The following is a 19,672-nucleotide window of genomic DNA, read 5'->3' on the forward strand; positions in this document are numbered from 1 at the left end:
ATGGTCTCTCAACCTCTAAACAAGGCTGGAGGATCCAAACAAATTCTGGGCTTAAAAACCAAATTGTGCTCTGACTCAAACCAGAACCCAGTCCACAGGTTCAGCTCTCCCTGTGGCAGTGACCCTTGTTCTGCAACGGAAGTGGGGGCGGGGGCGGAGGGCTCTTAGTTTAGCTCCACAGACAGGGTGGCTGCCCTCATCCCAGGTGGCTTTTGATTGAAAGAGGCCCACGTGGAGCTTCTTCTGTCTCTCCTAAGCTAGTTGGGCTTTTTTGTTGCCACGGACTGGGAGTGTGAGACCTGGTTTCCAGCGATTGCTCTGCTAAAAGTGACCTCCCGCCAAGTAAACCTGTGTCTTGATTTGTGCTTCTTTAAAGTGAGGGAGTTTAGAGTAACTGGGTGATTTTCAAATTTCTTCCCCTAGTAGCGAGACTCTTTGTACAAAGGAAATCTGTCTGGATGCCGCATGTGGAAGAGGTAGAGCTGCTCAGCTTACTTTGAAGGTGGACTTTCTCTCTCTCTCTCCCTGTGTGGTCCTACTGGTTGTGGCTCTAAACTTCTGTGTGTGTGTGTGTGTGTGTGTGTGTGTGCGCGCGTGTGTGTTTTAAACTTTTTTTCTTTTTTGTTTTAAACTTTTGTGTTTTAATTTTTTCCCCACAGTTGGATAGTATGTTAATAGGACAGGGGAAGAAGGACCAGAAAGAGGTAAAGATGTGATAGCAAATTAACAGATCACAGGCTATGCTTTTCCACATCAAAAAGGAAGATAAAAGGTATTATAGAAGATTTTAGTAAATTGTTTCTCTGAAAAGTCTTAGGGATTATGACATGAAATTACATTAAGTTGCATGTGTCCATCTTCAAAAGAATAACATTAGAGTACGGTCAGTGGACGCTGCTTTGGCCATGTGACCCTTGCAGGTTAAGGGGTCGGATGAACATCCAGGGCCCTGGCTTTTCCTGCTCATGTAAGTAGTACGAGTTTTCACTGCTACCATAGTTCATTTTATTGCTATCTTATTTCTGTCACAGGCCCTGTGAGCTTGGTTGGGCCAAGGGTCACCCAGAAAATAACTAGCTTCCACTTTCTTTAATTATGCAAACTAGAGCTAGGTGACTGAGATCTTGCCTTTGGTCTGCAAGACATAGGGAGTTTTGCAAGCCCTAGGGGAGTGCAGAATTTCCTGAAGATGTTGCAAGGTGGCCGGCTTTCTTCTGAAGTCATGCAATATTCTCCTTCGCTTTGGTTATGACTGCAGAGGTGCTGGGAAGCCAACTGAAAACTAGCACCTTGGAGTGGGCTTCTCTCCACTGGCCCCAGAAGTGAGGCCTGCTCCTTCATAGGGAAGGGCTTGGGGAAGCTGCTCTCACATAAACGTGTTTGGTCCAATTCCACCTCTCCGTTACTTCACTGGCAGTCAGTTTTCTAAAACATGAGCATTTTTTGCTGACGGAAGGACATGCAAAGGCTTGGAAATTTAGAGAGCAGAGAGCTGGATGGCTCAGATTTTATGAAAGTTCCTATTCCTATTTAATTTGGTAAAGGACATAGGAATTCCTAGAGAAAGCAAGGTTCGTGGAGGAAGACCAAATTTCATCGGAGAATTTTATCTGCGGGCTCCCAGGGCATCCCCAGCCACCACTGCCCCCCACCTCTCAGCCTCCAGGTTGGGCTGCAGAGGCCACAGAAGCCAGGCCCAGTCTCACTCAGGCCTCCTGGGCACACTGCAGGGGAAAAGTACCCCCTGCTCCCCACTGTACCCATAGCCCGGGAGAGGTGGGCTTCTAGACATTCTTACTCTGATTTTTCTACCAGGGTGTAGAGTGTGCAGCTAGTAAAGACACTCAGATTTCAGAATGGTATCTCTTACTTTGGTCTAGGTAAATCTTTAGGGTAGGAAGATCAGCTGGTTTTTGGACAGGACTATAAGCAGAAGATGCTAAATAATCCCTTGTAGAGACTTCACTAAGTATATTAAGCTTGGTGGGATTTTGGGGATTTTTAAGTGTTTGAGAATCACATAGGAATGAAATGATTCAAAGGACAAGATTTAAAAAATATATAAAGTCATCATTCTCTGAAAATAATAGCATATGAATTAGTTCCTGAAGTATTTAAATAGAAAGTGAAACTGAATCACAGCTTACTTTTCATAGTAAAACTATTTAGAATGCAAGCCTCCTTCCCTGAAAGAGCAACAGGGTTTTTGTAAAAACATTTCTTCCCGTTCTCTGAAATTTGGAGTTCACAAGAAGGCTTGGGGGTTATGCTTTATTGAAGGTGACCCTTTACTTCAATGGCAAAGAATGCCACATGCGGGGTCAAGGACTGGCGTTCTGGAGAGGAGGCGTGTAGGCTCTGAGTCAGCAGAGCATATGACTGAACCACAGTTTGGGTCAGACACCCAAGGCTAGGGAAGCAGCTGCTTGAATCTTGTGTATGTTGAGAGCTGAATGAATGGCAATATCAGTGTAGAGAGGGACCTCACAATACCTTGAGGTTAGCTTGGGTGAGCTGGAGCTCAGTATATACCAAGGGCCCAGAGAAAGTATAGGAAAAGTTAGGGAAGAATAGATAAGGGCCCCAGGGAAAAGGATCTTTCTGAAGAAAGTTGATTTTGTAGGTTTTTCATTTGTAGGGTGGTATAGTCCCTTCCCCTCCCATCTGCTTGAAAATACATTACTGCCCCAGGAGAGTGCTAGTCCTTTTAATGTGCTTCCAACCCTAGTTGACCCCATCTTCTTAATCGTGTCTGCTGCTTTTCTCCGTTTTCTCCAACTTCAGACTTCCGTGTCTTAAAAAGAATACCCCTTGGGTCTTACTTGCCTCTGGGCCCTTCCTCTTGAGGCTGCCCCAGTCTGAGCCATATCTCTTCCTTCCTATCCCCCTATTTCCACTTCTTAACCCCCATCCATCCTTCCCTGCCATCACAAGTATTCCCTCTTATCTCTGACCACCACAGCATACTCTGTGCTTTTACGTGGTATGACCATAAAATTTAATGTCCAAATCAGAATACTTTCAGAAGTAAAAGGGGGTGCTTGTAATTAATCATGATGCTGAGATAATGGGTATAAACTAGGGACTGTCCCAGGCAAGCCAGGGTGCTTGTTCCTTCAAGGCATTTAACCTCGTCATGGGTCCCTCCTGTAGGAAGGCAGAAGATTCTGAGGGCAATGCCTGTCTTGTCTTTGCATCCCTGCTCATGGCCAGTCAGTACTTTTTTATAAAATAAACTTTTTATTTTGAAATAATTATAGATTTACAGAAAGTTGGGGAGAAGTACAGAGTTCCCGCATACCCCTCACCCACCTTCCCCCATTATTTACATTTTGCATTTCCTTGGCGCATTTGTTAAAACTAAGAAACTCTATTGATTTATTACTATTAACTAAACTCCAGACCAGTTTTTCTATTAATGTCCTCTTTCTGTTCTCATCCAGATCAGGATACCATACTGCATTTAGTTTACATGTCTCCCCTGATCTGTGACAACTTTTCAGTCTTTCCTTGTTTTTCATGACTTTGAGCCTTGAGGGTCATGGCCAAATTTTCTGAAGAAATGTGCCCAAACTGGATTTGTCTGTTTTTGCATAATTAGACCCAGGTTATGGTTTTGGGGAAGAATACCACAGAATTGAAGTGCCTTCTCATCACATATATCAGGGGGCACATGATAGGCACCTTATAGCCCCGGGGACGTGAACCTTCATCACTTGGTAAAGCCGGTGTTTTTCCTTTCCCTATTCTATGGAAGCAGGTCACTAAGTTGAAACCACTCTCAAAGGGTGGACTAAGCTCCACCTCCTGCAAGGAATACTATCTTCAAATAGTATTATTCATTGATTTATTTCAAAACTGATGTTTATTTTCTGACCTTACTTCTGTTTTCTGTTTAAGAGCCTGGGGACAAATAGCTAGCTTAAGATCACCCAATCGTTTTTCCTACCCATTCAGTGGCCTGAGCAGTGGACGCTGCAGATGAGTCTGCAGTGGAAGGCCATGCACGCCTTTCTTCAGCAGGAAACACTTGTTTACTTTCTGATACTGCGAGATGCTCCAGGCTCATCTTGTATTTTTTCTACCTCAGCCTTAGAACTAGAACTTAGAACCAATTTCCAAAGCAGACTTGGTTCCTTTTATTGGAAAATGACATTTAGAAACCAAGATATAGCACAGGTCTTGGAGCTGAACTGAAATCTGCTCTGGTCCTCCTGAACGAACATAAACCTGGTAGGGGTGTGTAGGAGGCAGATGCAGCACCCCCAAAGCTGCTGGCCTTGAGGTGACCGGGGGACAGAGATGGTTGTGGTCCAATTGGGCATTAGTTCATTTGGCTTCCTAATGTTTCTGTGGTGAGCTACTGTGTCCTTACTTGAGGGCCCTACACCTGCAGGGTGGGGGAGAAAAGTAAAGAAATGTCTCAGGGCCCAGAGAGGGGAGCAGTGGGATACAGCAGCTTCTTCCCCTCTTTACCCTGGAGAATTGTCATTAGTAGGCCAGAGGGAGGGGCCCTGTCATCTATGATTTTTAAAAATTTTGTTTAAAAATTTTTTTATTGAGGTATAATCAACATAACATTTTATTAATTTCAGGTGTACAACATGATTTGATATTTGTATATATTGTGAAATGATCACCACAGTAAGTCTAGTCGACATCTGTCCCCACACATAGCTACAAAATGTTTTTCTTGTAATGAGAATTTTTAAGATCTACTCTCTTAGCACCCTTCAAATAGGAAACACAGTATTATTAACCATAGTCACCATGCTATACATTACATTCCCAGGACTTAATTATTTTATAACGGGAGGTTGGTACCTTTGTCTCCTTTTACCCATTTTACCCACCCTCCCTTGAAACCACCAATCTGTTCTCTGTATCTTTGAGCTTGGTTTTTAAATATTCTAAAACTTTTATTGGTAGATTGCACATACAAATGAGATCATATGGTATTTGTCTTTCTCTGACTTCTTTCATTTAGCGTAATACCCTGTAGGTACATCCATGTTGTCTCAAATGGCACAATCTTATCCTTTTTTAGGATATGTAATATTCTCTTGTGTATATATGGTGCATTTTCTTTATCCTTTAATTAGTCAGTGGGCATTTAAGTTGTTCCCCTGTCTTGGCTATTGTAAATAGTGCTGCAGTGAACATGGGGGTACACATATCTTTTAGAATTAGTGTTTTTGTTTCCTTTGGATAAATACCCAGAAGTGGAATTTACTGGGTCATATGGTAATTCTACTTCAATGTTTTTAAAGATTTTATTTATTTATTAGAGAGAGAGCACAAGTGAGGGGAGGCTCAGAGGGAGAAGCAGACTCCCACTGAGCAAGGAGCCATATGTGGGGCTTGATCCCAGGACCCTGAGATCATGACCTGAGCTGAAGGCAGACACTTAACCAACTGAGCCACTCAGGCACCCCTCTACTTCAATTTTTTGAGGAACTCCATTACTGTTTTCCAGAGTGGCCGCACCAATTTACATTTCCACCAACAATGCATGAGGATTCTCTTTTCTCCCATCCTCGCCAATACTTGTTATTTCTTGTCTTTTTTTTTCATTGACATATAAGTAACATACAATGTTAATAGTTTCAGTTGTATAACATATAAATTCAACAATTTTATACATTAATCAGTGCTCATCTTAAGTGTAGTCACCATCTGTCACCATACAGCGTTATTAAGATATTACTGACTATATTCCCTATGTTGTATTTTTCATCTCTGTGACATTTATTTTATAACCGGAAGTTTGTACCTCTTTTTTTTTTTTAAGATTTTATTTACTTATTTGCCAGAGAGAGAAAGAGCACCTACAAGCAGGGGGAGTGGCAGGCAGAGGGAGAAGCAGGCTCCCGATGTGGGACTCGATCCCAGGACCCTGAGATCATGACATGAGCTGAAGGCAGACGCTTAACCATCTGAGCCACCCAGGCGCCCCGGAAGTTGGTACCTCTTAATCCCCTTCATCTATTTGTCCATCTCTCCACACATCTCCCCTCTGGCAACTACCAGTTTGATCACTGTATTTAAAAGACTTTTTTATTTGTTTTGTTTTTTAGATTCCACGTATAAGTGAAGTCATACAGTATTTGTCTTTCTCTGACTTATTCCACTTAGAATAATACCCTCTAGGTCCATCCATCTTGTCACAAATGGCAAGATTTCATTCTTTTTTATGGCTGAGTAATAATCCATTATATATATGTATATACACATATACCACCTCTTCTTTATCCATCTATTAGTGAGCTTGGGTTCATCATTGGAACTGGGTTGCTCCATATCTTGGCTATTGTAAATAATGCTGCAATAAACAGGGGTGCATATATCTTTTTGAATTAGTATTTTTGTTTTCTTTGGGTAATACCTAATAATGGGTTTACTGGATTGTATGTTATTTCTATTTTTAATTTTTTGAGCAAGCTCCATAGTGTCTTCCACAGTGGCTGCACCAATTTACACTCCCACCAGCAAAGCACAAGGGCTGTCTTCTCCATATCCTTGCTAACACTTGTCATTCTTGTCTTTTTGATTCTAGCTGTCTGTACTAGTTTGTAGTGATATGTCATTATGGTTTTGATACGCATTTCCTTGATGATTAATACTATTGAGCATCTTTTCATGTGTCTGTTGGCCATCTATTGTCTTTGAAAAAATGTCTATTCAGGTCCCCTGCCCATTTTTATTTTTATTTTATTTTTTTTAAAGATTTATTTATTTATTTATCGAGGGAATCTCAAGCAGACTCAGTGCTAAGTGTGGAGTCTGATGTGGGGCTTGATCTCAGGACCCTGGGATCATGACCTGAGCTGAAACCAAGAGCTGGACACTTAACCTACTGTGCCACCCAGGCATCCCTCTGCCCACTTTAAAAAGATATTTTGATTCTAGTATAATTAACATATAGTGTTATATTAGTTTCAGCAGTACAATATAGTGATACAACAATTCTGTACATTACTCCGTGCTCATCATAAGTGTACTCTTAATTCCCTTCACCTGTTTTACTCAGCCCCTACCCACTTCTCCTCTGGTAACCCTCTGTTTGCTTTGTATAGTTGAGAGTCTATTTTTTTGCTTTATCTCTTTTTTTTTCTTCATGTTTCTTAAGTTGTACATTTGAGTGAAATCATATGGGATTTGTCTTTCTTTGACTTATTTAACTTAGCATTATACTTGCTACATCCATCCATGTTGTTGCAAATTGCAAGATTCCATTATTTTTTTATGGCTGAGTAATACTCCATTGTATCTCACACACACACACACACACACGGTATACACAAACACCACCTCTTCTTTATCCATTCATCTATGGATGGACACTTGCGTTGCTTCCATAGTTTGGCTATTGTAAATAATGCTGCAGTAAACATAGGGATGCATATATCTTTTTGAATTAGTGTTTTTATATTCCTTGGGTAAATACCCAGTAGAGCAATTACTGGATCATTGGGCAGTTCTATTTTTAATTTTTTGAGGGACCTCTATATTGTTTTTTCACCATGGCTGCACCAGTTTGTATTCCCACCAGCAGTGCAAGAGAGTTCCTTTTTCTCCACATCTTCGCCAACATTTGTTTCTTGTGTTTTTGATTTTAGCCAGTCTGACAGGTACAAGGTGATACCTCATTGTGGTTTTGATTTGCATGTTGCTGATGATGAGTGCTACTGAGCATCTTTTCATGTGTGTGTTGGCCATCTGTATGCCTTCTTTGGAGAAATGTCTGTTCATGTCTTCTGCCCATTTTTTAATTGGATTATTTGTTTTCTTGGTGTGCATTTCCTTTGCCCATTTTTAATTGGAATTTATTTTGTTTTGGTGCTGAGTTATATAAGTTCTTAATATATTTTGGATATTAACCCCTTATCAGATCTATCCTTTCTTTGCAAATAGCCTCTCCCATTCAGTAGGTTGCCTTTTCATTTTGTTTCCTTTGCTGTGCTAAAGCTTTTTATTTTGGGGTAGTCTCAATAGTTTATTTTTGCTTTTGTTTCCATTGCCTGAGGGGACATAGCTAGAAAAAGTTGCTAAGGCTGATGTCAGAGAGGTTACTATGTTTTCTTCTAGGAGTTTTATGGTTTCAGGGCTCACATTTAGGTCTTTAATCCATTTTGAGTTTAATTTGTGTATGGGTGAGAAAGTGGTCCAGTTTCACTATTCTGCATGTAGCTGTCCAGTTTTCCCAGCACCATTATTAAAAAGATTGTCTTTTCTCCATTGTATATTCTTGCCTCTTTTGTTGTAGATTAATTAGCCGTATAAGCATGGGTTTATTTCTGGGCTATTCTGTTCTATTGATCTATTTGTTTTTGTTCCAGTACCATATACTCTTTTGATTACTATAGCTCTGCAGTATATGTTGAATCTGGAATTATGATACCTCCAGCTTTGTTCTTCTTTCTCAAGATTTCATTGGCTATTTGGGGTCTTTGTGGTTCAATACAAATTTTAAGATTATTCTAGTTCTGTGAAAAATGCTATTGGTATTTTCATAGGGATTGCATTGAATCTGTAGATTGCTTTGGGTAGTATGGACATTTTAACAGTTATTAATTCTTCCAAACCACGAGCATGGAATGCTTTCCATTTGTGTGGTCTTCAATTCCTTTCAGAGTAGGGGTCTTTTACCTTCTTAACCAAGGAGGAGGTTAAAGATCTATAGGTATTTTATTCTTTTTGGTGCAATTGTAAATGGGATTGTTATCTTAATTTTTCTTACTGCTGCTTCATTATTAGTGTAGAGAAAGGCAACAGATTTCTATAAATTTTGAATCCTGCAACTTTACTGAATTCATTTATCAGTTCTAATAGGTTTTTTGGTGGAGTCTTTAGGGTTTTCTAGATATAGTATCAGGTCTTCTCTTCTTCCTTACCAATTTGAATGCCTTTTATTTATTTATGTTGTCTGATTGCTGCAGCTGGGATTTCCAGTACTATGCTGAATAAAAGTGGTGAGAGAGTGGACATCCTTGTCTTGTTCCTGACCTCAGAGGAAAAGCTGTTTTTCACCACTGAGTGATGTTGGCTGTGTGTTTTTCATACATGGCCTTTATTATGTTTAGGTATTTTCCCTTTAAACCGACTTTGTTGAGAGTTTTTCTCATGAATGGATGTTGTACTTTTTCAAATGCTTTTTTCCTGCATCTATTGAGATGATCGTATGGTTTTTATATTTTGTCTTATTAATGTGATATATCACATTGATTTGCAATATTGAACCACCTTTGCATCCCTGGAATAAATCCTACTTGGTCATTGTGAATGACTTTTTAAATGTATTGTTGAATTTGGTTTGCTAATATTTTGTTGAGGGTTTTTGTGTATACATTTATCGTAGATACTGGCCTGTAGTTTTATTTTGTTTTTGGCATCATGGTAATGTTGACCTCATAGAATGAGTTTGAAAGTTTTCCTTCCTCTTCTATTTGATGAAGTCTAACTTAAAGTTTTCTTTATGGATTGTATGTTTGGCATCATATGTAAGAACTCTCATTATAAACCAATGTCATGTAAGTTTTCTCCTGTTTGCTCTAAAAGTTATATACTTCCAGCTCTGACATTTAAGTCTCTGATCCATTTTGAATTTATTTTTGCATATGGTGGTAGGTAAGGGTCTAAATTCATCTTTTTTGTATCTGATATCCAAACATTCCAGCACCATTTGTTGAAGAGACCATCCTTTCTTCTTTGCAAATCAATTGACCATAAATATGAGGGTTTACTCATGGACTCTCAATTCTGTTCCATTGATTTTTTTTTTTTTTTTTTTTTTTTGTCGTGATAAGGGTACTCTTTAATCCCCATCACCTATTTCACCCATCTATCCACCCACCTCCCTCTGGTAACCATCAGTGTATTCTCTATAGTTAAGGGTCTGTTTCTTAGTTTTTCTCTCTTTCTCTCTTCTTTGCTTCTTTGTTTTGTTTCTTAAATTCCACAGATGAGATCATATGATATTTGTCTTTCTCTGACTTATTTACTTAGCATTATACTCTCTAGCCCTGTCCATGTCATTGCAAATGGCAAGATTTCATTTTTTTATGGCTGAAAAATATATTCCATTGTATATAAATGCCACATCTTCTTTATCTATTCATGTTCTGATGGACACATGGGCAGCTTCCATAGTTTGGCTATTGTAAATAATGCTGCAGTAAGCATAGGGGTGCATATATTCCTTTCAATTACTGTTTTTCGTATTCTTTGGATAAATATCCAGTAGTGCTATTATTGGATCATAGGGTAGTTCTATATATAATTTTTTTAGGAAACTCCATATTGTTTTCCACAGTGGCTGCACCAGTTTGCATTCCCACCAAGAGTGCAAGAGAGTTCCATTTTCTCCACACCCTTGCCAGCACTTGTTGTTTCTTGTGTTTTTTATGTTAGTCAATGTGGCAGATGTGAGGTGATACCTCATTGTGGTTTTGATTTGCATGTTGCTGATGATGAGTACTATTGAGCATCTTTTCGTGTGTCTTTTGGCCATCTGTATATGTCTTTGGAGAAATGTCTGTTCATGTGTTCTGCTCATTTTTTTCTTGGATTATTTGTTCTGTGGGTATTGAGTTGTATCATTTCTTTATATATTTTGGATACTAACCCTTTACTGGATATGTCATTTGCAAATATCTTCTCTTGTTCAGTAGTTGCCATTTAGTTTTCTTGATTTGTTTCCTTCACTGTGCAGAAACTTTGTTGGTGTAATACCAGTAGTTTATTTTTATTTTTATTCCCCTTGCCTCAGGAGACCTATCTAGAAAAGTGTTGCTATGGCTAGTGTCAGAGAGATTACTGCCTATCTTCTCATCTAGGATTTTTATGGTTTCAGGTCTCACATTTAGGTCTTTAATCCATTTATAAGTTTATTTTTGTGCATGGTGTAAGAAAGTGGTCCAGTTTCTATCTTTAGCATGCGGTTGTCCAGTTTTCCCCACACCATTTGTTGAAGAGACTGTCTTTTTCCCATTGCACATTCATTCCTCCTTGGTGGAAGATTAATTGACCATAGAATTGTGGGTCTATTTCTGGGTTTTCTGTTCTATTCCATTGATCTATGTGTCTGTTTTTATGCCAGTACCATACTGTTTTAATTACTACCACTTTGCAATATAGCAAAAATCTGGAATTGTGATACTTCCAGTTTTTTCTCTTCTTTTCTTTTTTAAGATATTTTTATTGGAGAGAGGTGGGGGAGGAGCAGGGCAAGAGCTCAAGTAGACTCCCCACTGACCACGGAGCCTGACACAGGGCTCAATCTCATGACCCTGAGATCATGACCTGAACCAAAATCAAGAGTTAGGTGCTTAACCTACTGAGCCACCCAGGTGCCCGTTTTTTCTTTCTCAAGATTGCTTTGGCTGTTCAAGGTCTTTTGTATTTCCATACAAATTTTAGAATTGTTTTAGTTCTGTGAAAAATGCTATTGGTATTTTGATAGGGATTGCATTAATTGTATAGATCGCTTTGGGTAGTATAGACATTTAATATTTGTTTTTCCAATCCATGAGCATGGAATAGTCTTTCCATTTCTTTGTGTCATCTTCATTTTTTTTTTCAAAGATTTTATTTATTTGAGAGAGTGAGCATGAGTGGGGGTGGGGGAGCAGAGGTAGAGGGAGAAGCACACTCCCCGCTGAGCAGGAAGCCTGATGCAGGGCTTGATCCCAGGACCCTGGGATCATGGTCTGAGCTGAAGGCAGCCACTTAACCAGCTGAGCCACCCAGGCGCCCCTCTTTATGTCATCTTCAATTTCACCAATGTTTTACAGTTTTCCGAGTACAGGTCTTTCACCTCTTTGGTTAAGTTTATTCTTCGATATTTTATTATTATTGGTGCAATTGTAAATGGGATTGTTTTCTTAATTTCTCTTTCTGCTGCTTCATTATTAGTTATAGGAATGCAACAGATTTCTGTACATTGATTTTGTATCCTGCGACTTTACTGAATTCACATAACAGTTTTAGTGGTTTTTTGGTGGAGTCTTTAGGATTTTCTATATATACAATCATGTCATCTGCAAATAGTGAAACTTTTACTTCTTCCTTACCAATTTGGATGCCTTTTATTTATGTTGTTGAATTGCTGTGGCTAGGACTTCCAGTACTATGTTGAATAAAAGTGGTGAGAGGGGCATCTAGGTGGTGCAGTTGGTTAAACATCGGACTCTTGGCTTCAGCTAAGGTAGTGATCTCAGGATCATGGGATTGAGCTCCATATCAAGCTCTGCACTCAATGTAGAGTCTGCTAAAGTTTCTCTCTCCCTCCCCCGCTTGGGGGCTCACTCATGCATGCTCTCTAAAATAAATAAATCTTTAAAAAAAAAAGTGGTGACAGTGGACATCCATGTCTTATTTCCCTGATAAACAGGGAAAAGCTCTGTTTTTCACCATTGAGTATGATGTTGGCTGTGGGTTTTTCATATATGGCCTTTATTATGTTGAGTTATGTTCCCTCTAGACCTAATGTGCAGAGGGTTTCCATCATGAGTGATTTGTAGTTTGTCAAGTGCTCTTCCTGCATCTACTGAAATGATCATATGGTTTTTATCCTATTGATTTATCACATTGATTGTTGCACATATTGAACCAGCCTTGTGTCTGGTAATAACTCTCACTTGGTTGTGGTGAATGATTTTTTTTTTTAAATATACTGTTGGATTGGGTTTGCTAATATTTTGTTGAGGTTTTTTGCATCTATATTCATGAGAGATACTGGACTGTAGTTCTATTTTTTTGTGGTATCTTTATCTGGTTTTGGCCTTTATCTGGTTTTAGACTGAATGTGGAAGTTTTCTTTCCTCTAATATTTTTTGGAATAGTTTGAAAGTAATAAGTATTAGTTCTTCTTTAAATGTTTGGTAGAATTCACCTATGAGGCTGTCTGGTTCTGGACTTCTGTTTTTTGGAAGTGTTTTGATTACTTGATTCAATTTCATTAATGGTAATTGGTTTGTTCAAATTTTCTATTTCTTCCTGCTTTAGTTTTGGTAGGTAATAGGTTTCTAGGAATTTATCCATTTCTTCTAAGTTGTCCATTTTGTTGACATAAGGTTTTCCTAATATTCTGTTATAATTGTATTTCTGTGGTGTTGGTTATTTCTCCACTTTCATTAGTTATTTTGCCTACTTGGGTCCCACTCCCTTTTAAGGAGTTTGGCTAAAGGTTTATCCATTTTATTGATCTTTTCAAAGAATCAACTCCTTGTTTCATTGATCTGCTCTATAGTTTTTTTAGTTTCTATTTTATTTCTGCTCTAATCCTTATTATTTTCTCCCTCCTACTGGTTCTGGATTACATTTATTGTTTTTTTTCTGGCTCCTTTAAGTGTAAGGTTAGGTTGCTTTGAGATTTTTCTTGACTCTTGAGGAGGCCTGTAGTTCTATAAACTTCCCTCTTAGAACCACTTTTGCTGCATCCCAGAGATTTTGGACTGTTGTGTTTTCATTTTCATTTGTTTCCATGTAATTTTTGATGTCCTCATTGATTTCTTGGTTGACCCATTCATTGTTTAGTAGCATGTTATTCAACCTCCATGTATTTGTATTATTCCTAGATTTTTTTCTTGTGATGGATTTCCATAGTGTTGTGGTAGGAAAGATGCATGAGAGTACTTTTTTTTTTTTCTTTTGTTGTTGTTGAAACTTGTTTTGTGGCCTAACATGTGATCTATTCTGGAGAACATCCCATATGCACTTGAAAAGAATGTGTATTCTGCTCTTTTAGGATGGAATGTTCTGAATATGTCCGTAAAATCTATCTGGTCCAGTGTGTCATTCAAAGTCACTGTTTCCCTCTTGATTTGCTGTTTGGATGATCTGTCCATCAGTGTGAGTGAGGTATTAAAGTCCCCTATTGTTACTGTATTGCTATCAATTACTTCCTTTGTGTTTGTATAACTGTTATGTATTTGGGTGCTCCCATGTTGGGTGCATAAATATGTACAGTTATTATATTTTTTGTTGGATTATCCCCTTTCTTAGTATATAGTGTCCTTTGTCTCGTTACAGTCTTTGTTTTAAAGGCTATTTTGTCTGATATAAGTATTACTACTCCAGCTTTCTTTGGACTTCCATTTGCTTGATAAATGTATCTCCATCCCCTTACTTTCAATCTGCAGGTGCCATTCAGTCTGAAATGAGTCTGTTATAGGTAGCATATAGATGGATCTTATAGGGTGATGGAGTAGATAAAAAAATGTCTTTTGATTTGGAGTGTTTAGTCATTATGTTCAAAGTAATTACTGATAAATAAGTATTGCCAATTTGTTACTTATTTGTGGTTGTTTCTGTAGATTTTCTCTGATCCTTGCTTTCATGGTTTATTGGCTTTCTTCAGTGATATACTTGAATTCCTTTCTCTTTATTCTTTGATATCTGTTACTGGTTTTTGATTTGTGGTTACCATTAGATTTATATATAGTATCTTCTGCATATAGCAGTTGATGGTCACTTAAGTTCAAACCCATTCTTTACTCTTCTCGCCCCACAAATTTTAGGTATATGGTATTTTACATCCTTTTATTTTTTGTGAAACCCTTGACTGACTTTTTTTTTTTTTTACAGAAATACTTTTTACTACTTTTGTGTTTTCCTACACTTCATACTCTCAACTTAAGGTCTTTCCTTTCCATTCAGAGTCCCCATTAATATTTCTTATAGAGCTGGTTTAGTAGTGGTCAGGAACTCCTTTTTTGAGAAATTCTTGATCTCTCCTTATATTCTGAACAATATCCTTGTAGATAGGAGTATTTTTGGCTCTAGATTTTTCCCTTTCAGCATGTCGAATATATCCTGCTACCCCCTTCTGGCCTGCAGTTTCTGCTGAAAAAGCTGCAAAATTTTTTTCCTTATTGCTACTTTTTGCCATTTTAATTACTGTGTGTCTTGGTGTGGAATTCCTTGGGTTGAATTTGGTGGGGTGTGTGGGAGATCTCTGTGCCTCCTGGATGTGGATATGTGGATCTCCTGGATGTGTAGGGAATTTTTCAGCTATTTGTTCAAATGAATTTCCTGCCCCCCTTTCTCTCTCTTCTGAGATCCCTATAATGCAAATGTTATTACACTAATGGAATCAATGAGTTCTCTAAGACTATTCTCGATCTGCCTATTTTCTTTCTTCTCTTTTGTTCAGCTTACTTTCTATTACTGTCTTCCAAGTCGTTTTTATTTCCTCTGCTTTATCTAGCCTCCTCTATGTTCCATCAAGTGTATTTTAAATTTCATTTATTGTGTTGTTCATCTGATTCTTTTGTATGTGTTAAGGGTCTCACTGATGTCCTCCACTCTTGTCTCAGGTCCAGTGTGTAGCTTTATGATCATTACTTTAAATTTTCTATCAGGCATACCACTTATATCTATTTTGCTTTGATTTCTTGCTGTGGTTTGGTCCTGTTCTTTCATTTAAGAGCTATTTCCCTGTCTCCTTGTTTTGTCGGACTTCCTGTGTCTATTTCTTTGTTAGGAAAGTCAGCTACTTCTCTTGCTCTTAACTATAAAAGCCTTATGTAGAAGAGATCTTTTCGTGCAGTGTTCCTTGTTCTCCAGGGCCTGGTGCTTCAGGGAATGTCTCTTATGGGTGTTGTGTGTGCTCTGCTGTAGAGTCTTGCCCTCTTTTTTCTTCAGTCCGGTTGTCTGCAGAGGCTGTGTTTGCCTATTGTGGGCAGCGTTTAACAAGGTGTGTGGTGGTTTGCTAATGAAATGAGACCTGCTCACGCCAGAACGGAGTTCCTGCACAATGTGCCAGTCAGATGTGGTGTTGGCAGGGTTTCCACGGGTCTTCTCAGGGAGGGGGCCCACAGTGACTGGACTAAGGTGATCATGACTGGGAAGGGTGGATCCGCACAAGTGTGCAGTGGGGCTTGGTGTAAGCAAGTTAGGTAACAAATGTTAGTGCTGCAATGATTCCTGCAGGTATCCGTTGTTTATGTGGTGGGCAGGGGAGGGAAATGGCACCCGCTGGCTCCCTTGTTCCTAGAGGGGTCTCCCTGTGATCCCTCTCTCCAGGCCATGCTCTGAGAGATGAACAAATCACTCTCCTTCCCATCTACTGCTGGTTTTTCAAACTGCTGGTTCTGTGCTGTATCTGTCCAAGACTCTTTAGGGGTGGGAACTCTGCTTCCTAATGCCCTCCAGGCTCTCCTGGAGCTGAGCCCATTGATTTAAAAATTCCTGCCTCTTAAGTCCCAGTGGTTGTAACTCAAGAAATTGGCCTCCTCTCACTTTTTTTTTTTTTTTTTTAAAGATTTTATTTATTTATTTGACAGAGACACAGCGAGAGAGGGAACACAAGCAGGGGGGAGTGGGAGAGGGAGAAGCAGGCTTCCCGCGGAGCAGGGAGCCCGATGCGGGGCTCGATCCCAGGACCCTGGGATCATGACCTGAGCCGAAGGCAGACACTTAACGACTGAGCCACCCAGGCGCCCCGGCCTCCTCTCATTTTCAAAGGCAAATATGGGGATTCGTCCTCCCCATTTATGGGCTCCCCAGTGTTAAAGTGTTTTCTGTCCTTTGTGCCACTGTTTCCCTTCCCGCTGTGGATGGCCCTAGTCCGCTTTGCTCCCGGACCACGTCTTTGTCCTTTCTACCTTCTTTGATGTGGCCTCTTGTCTACCATTTATTTAGTTGTGGAGTTTATCCTGCCAGTCTTCGCATCATCTTTTGCGTTTATACTGATGTGTTACCTACTTGTATCCATGGGGCAAGGGGAGCTTAACATCCTCCTACTCAGCCATCTTCCCAGCTGCCCCTCTGCCCCACTGATCTTTATGCCTATCAGTATCCTACTGTATTGCTTACTGTAGCTTTGTAGTAAGTTTTGAAATCAGGAAGTGTTTTTCAGAATTGTTTTGGCTATTTTGGAAATCCTTTGTATTTCCCTAGAAATTTTAGGATCAGCTTGAAAATATTTCAAAAAAAGCCTACTGGGATTTTAAGAGGGATTGCATTGATCTATACCAATGTGGGGAGGACTACCATCTTAATAACTGAAACTTCTAATTCATAAACGTGGAATATCTCTATGCCTTCTTTAATGTCTGTTTTATAGTATTCATTATGCAAGTTTTTTTTTTTTTAAGATTTTTATTTTTATTTGAGAGAGAGCATGAGCAGGGGAGAGGCAGAGGGAAAGAGAAAGGGAGAAGCAGACTCTCTGCTGAGCAGGGAGCCTGACGTGGGGCTTGATCCCAGGATCCTGGGATCAGGACCCAAGCCAAAGGCAGATGCTTAACCAACTGAGCCACCCAGGTGCCCCTCATTATATAAGTTTTACACTCCATTTATTTTTAAGGATTTTTTTATTTTAGAGAGCAAGTGCACAAGTGGAAGGGGCAGAGGGAGAAGGAGAGAATCTCAAGCAGACTGCTGAGCATGAGCTAACCCACAGCTTGATCTCAAGACACTGAGATCAGGACATGATCTGAAATCAAGAGTCAGACGCTTAACTGACTATGCCACCAGGCGCCCCACAAGTCTTGTACTTCTTTTGTTAAATTTACTAAGTATTGAATTCTTTCTGGTGCTACTGTGAATGGAATTTTCTTCCTTTTTGGATTTTTCATTGCTAATATACAAAAACAGCTGATTTCTGTATATTGTAGCCTGTGACTTACTGAACTTGTAGATTCTTTTTTTTTTTTTTAAAGATTTTATTTATTTATTTGAGACAGACAGAATGAGAGAGAGAGAGAGCACGTGAGAGGGGGGAGGGTCAGAGGGAGAAGCAGGCTCCCTGCTCGGCAGGGAGCCCGATGCGGGACTCGATCCAGGGACTCCAGGATCATGACCTGAGCCGAAGGCAGTCGCTTAACCAACTGAGCCACCCAGGCGCCCTGAACTTGTAGATTCTTGTCCATTAAGCTCCTCACTCCACCAGGCTGCTTTCTGGACCCTTTCCATGGTTAGACTTCTAGCAGCTGTCATTTCCTCCAGTGTCCAAGAGTGTAGATCTGATTCTTATTTTGTTTCTTGGCCCTCCAGTAAGGCTTCCCAAATTGTCTGAGGGCCCCCCCCTTAACTGCTCTGGAGGCCTTGTAACTTGCATGCTTGACAGACATTTTGAAAAAACTGTAAATTTTGAAAATAAACTACAGTTTCCTTTTTCTAGTTGAGTCCAGAAAATTCTGGAATACTCCTGTTTTGGACTTGTAAGATTACACTGCTCAGGACCATTTTATAGCACAGTTTCTTTAAAAGAATAGTGACTACACTTCCAAAGGGCTTCATCTTAGATTGCATTTATTGAACTCTTCACCGTTTTTAGAATCTAGAGTTTAGATTGTGAGGCCAAAATGGGAATGTTCTCAAATGTTTGTCAACCAATAAATAAGATCAATATTTATTAATGTTTCAACTTAAGATTTCAATTTTCAAGTAAATAAAAATACTATGTCTTACAGCTAGGGATGCAAGGATTTGGTTATCCTTGTTGGAAAAATGGTTCTCCTCTATCTAGGGGAAGTCACTGTACAGTTAGGGACCGGGAAGCAGGGGGCTGAAATCTAAGGAGGTCTTTCTTGGAACAAAGCTAGTTATCAGTTACCACCAGAACATTATTGTAGCTAGAATTCCAGAAATGATGAATAGACGATCATCTTCTATTTGGTCTTCATGGATTATACCTGTGAAGCAAAAAAGACAGTTTGGATAAAACACCTAAAATATTTTACTAGCTTTTGGGAACACTGTGTGTTGTTTTCCCAATATACATTGCATTTTTTCCTCATTATGTAGCAATAGTGATTGATTGATGTGGAATAGACCCAACTCATATTCAGCTTGAGGGAAGGCTGTGATGGGTCTAGGTCAGTAAGAAAATCCTCTTCTCTCGCCCATCCTTTGTCAGGATGATTGGGTTAGTTTATAGCAATCCCATGGGCATGTGGTTTGGTTCAGGGTGCCCTCAATTAGTGTGAAGTTCAAGACTCTTACCCAGACGTTGGAATATACTACATACGAAGCTGGGAACTCCCGAAAAATTTTGCCACTCAGCTTCGAAGATGGCCACCAACGACCCTTGGCTTTAGTAGTCATGCCATTATGCAGTCCTTTCACCTTGAATGTGGGGTGGACCTAGTGATTATAACTTGTCATGGAAAAAGTGATGGGATGTCACTTAGATTAGTTACAAAACTGTGGCTTCCATCTTACTCCCTATGAGGGTAAGGCACATGACAAGTACGAGGTACACTATGTAGAGGTCCCTGGACGATAGCCAGTGAGACACTGAGGCCCTGAGTGCACCAGCCTCTGAGGAAGTAAATCCTGCCAACAACCACAAGAGTGACCTTAGAAAGGGATCGTCCTCTAGTTGGGCCTTCAGATGACACTGTAGCCCTAACAGCTTCACTGCATACTCAGGAGAGACCGTGAGCCTGAGGCCCAAAGCTAAACTGTCCAGATTCCTGACTCATAGAAAGTGTGAGATAAAAAGTCTTTGGAGTAAGCTGTTAAGCAGCAAAAGTTAACTATCATTCTATCATAAGAAAAGCTGGAGGGCGCCTGCATGGCTGAGATGGTTAAGCGTCTGCCTTTGGCTCAGGTCATGATCCTGGAGTCTTGGGATCGAGTCCCGCATCGGGCTCCCTGCTCAGCGGAGAGCCTGCTTCTCCCTCTGCCTCTCATGAATAAATAAATAAAATCTTAAAAAAAA

At 39.7% G+C, this 19,672-nt stretch overlaps 1 protein-coding gene across 1 annotated transcript in view; it reads right to left on the reverse strand.

The window, feature by feature from the left end:
• Positions 1-18,241: 18,241 nt before the first annotated feature.
• Positions 18,242-19,672, reverse strand: part of RPAP2 (RNA polymerase II associated protein 2) — a 77,892-nt gene continuing 76,461 nt past the window's right edge. The window contains exon 13 of the mRNA XM_036103359.2: positions 18,242-18,641. The gene's annotated coding sequence lies outside the window, so the exon portion shown is untranslated. The remainder of the gene's footprint in view (positions 18,642-19,672) is intronic.

The sequence above is a fragment of the Halichoerus grypus genome, chromosome 5 (assembly GCF_964656455.1).
Source record: "Halichoerus grypus chromosome 5, mHalGry1.hap1.1, whole genome shotgun sequence".
Taxonomy (NCBI): domain Eukaryota; kingdom Metazoa; phylum Chordata; class Mammalia; order Carnivora; family Phocidae; genus Halichoerus; species Halichoerus grypus.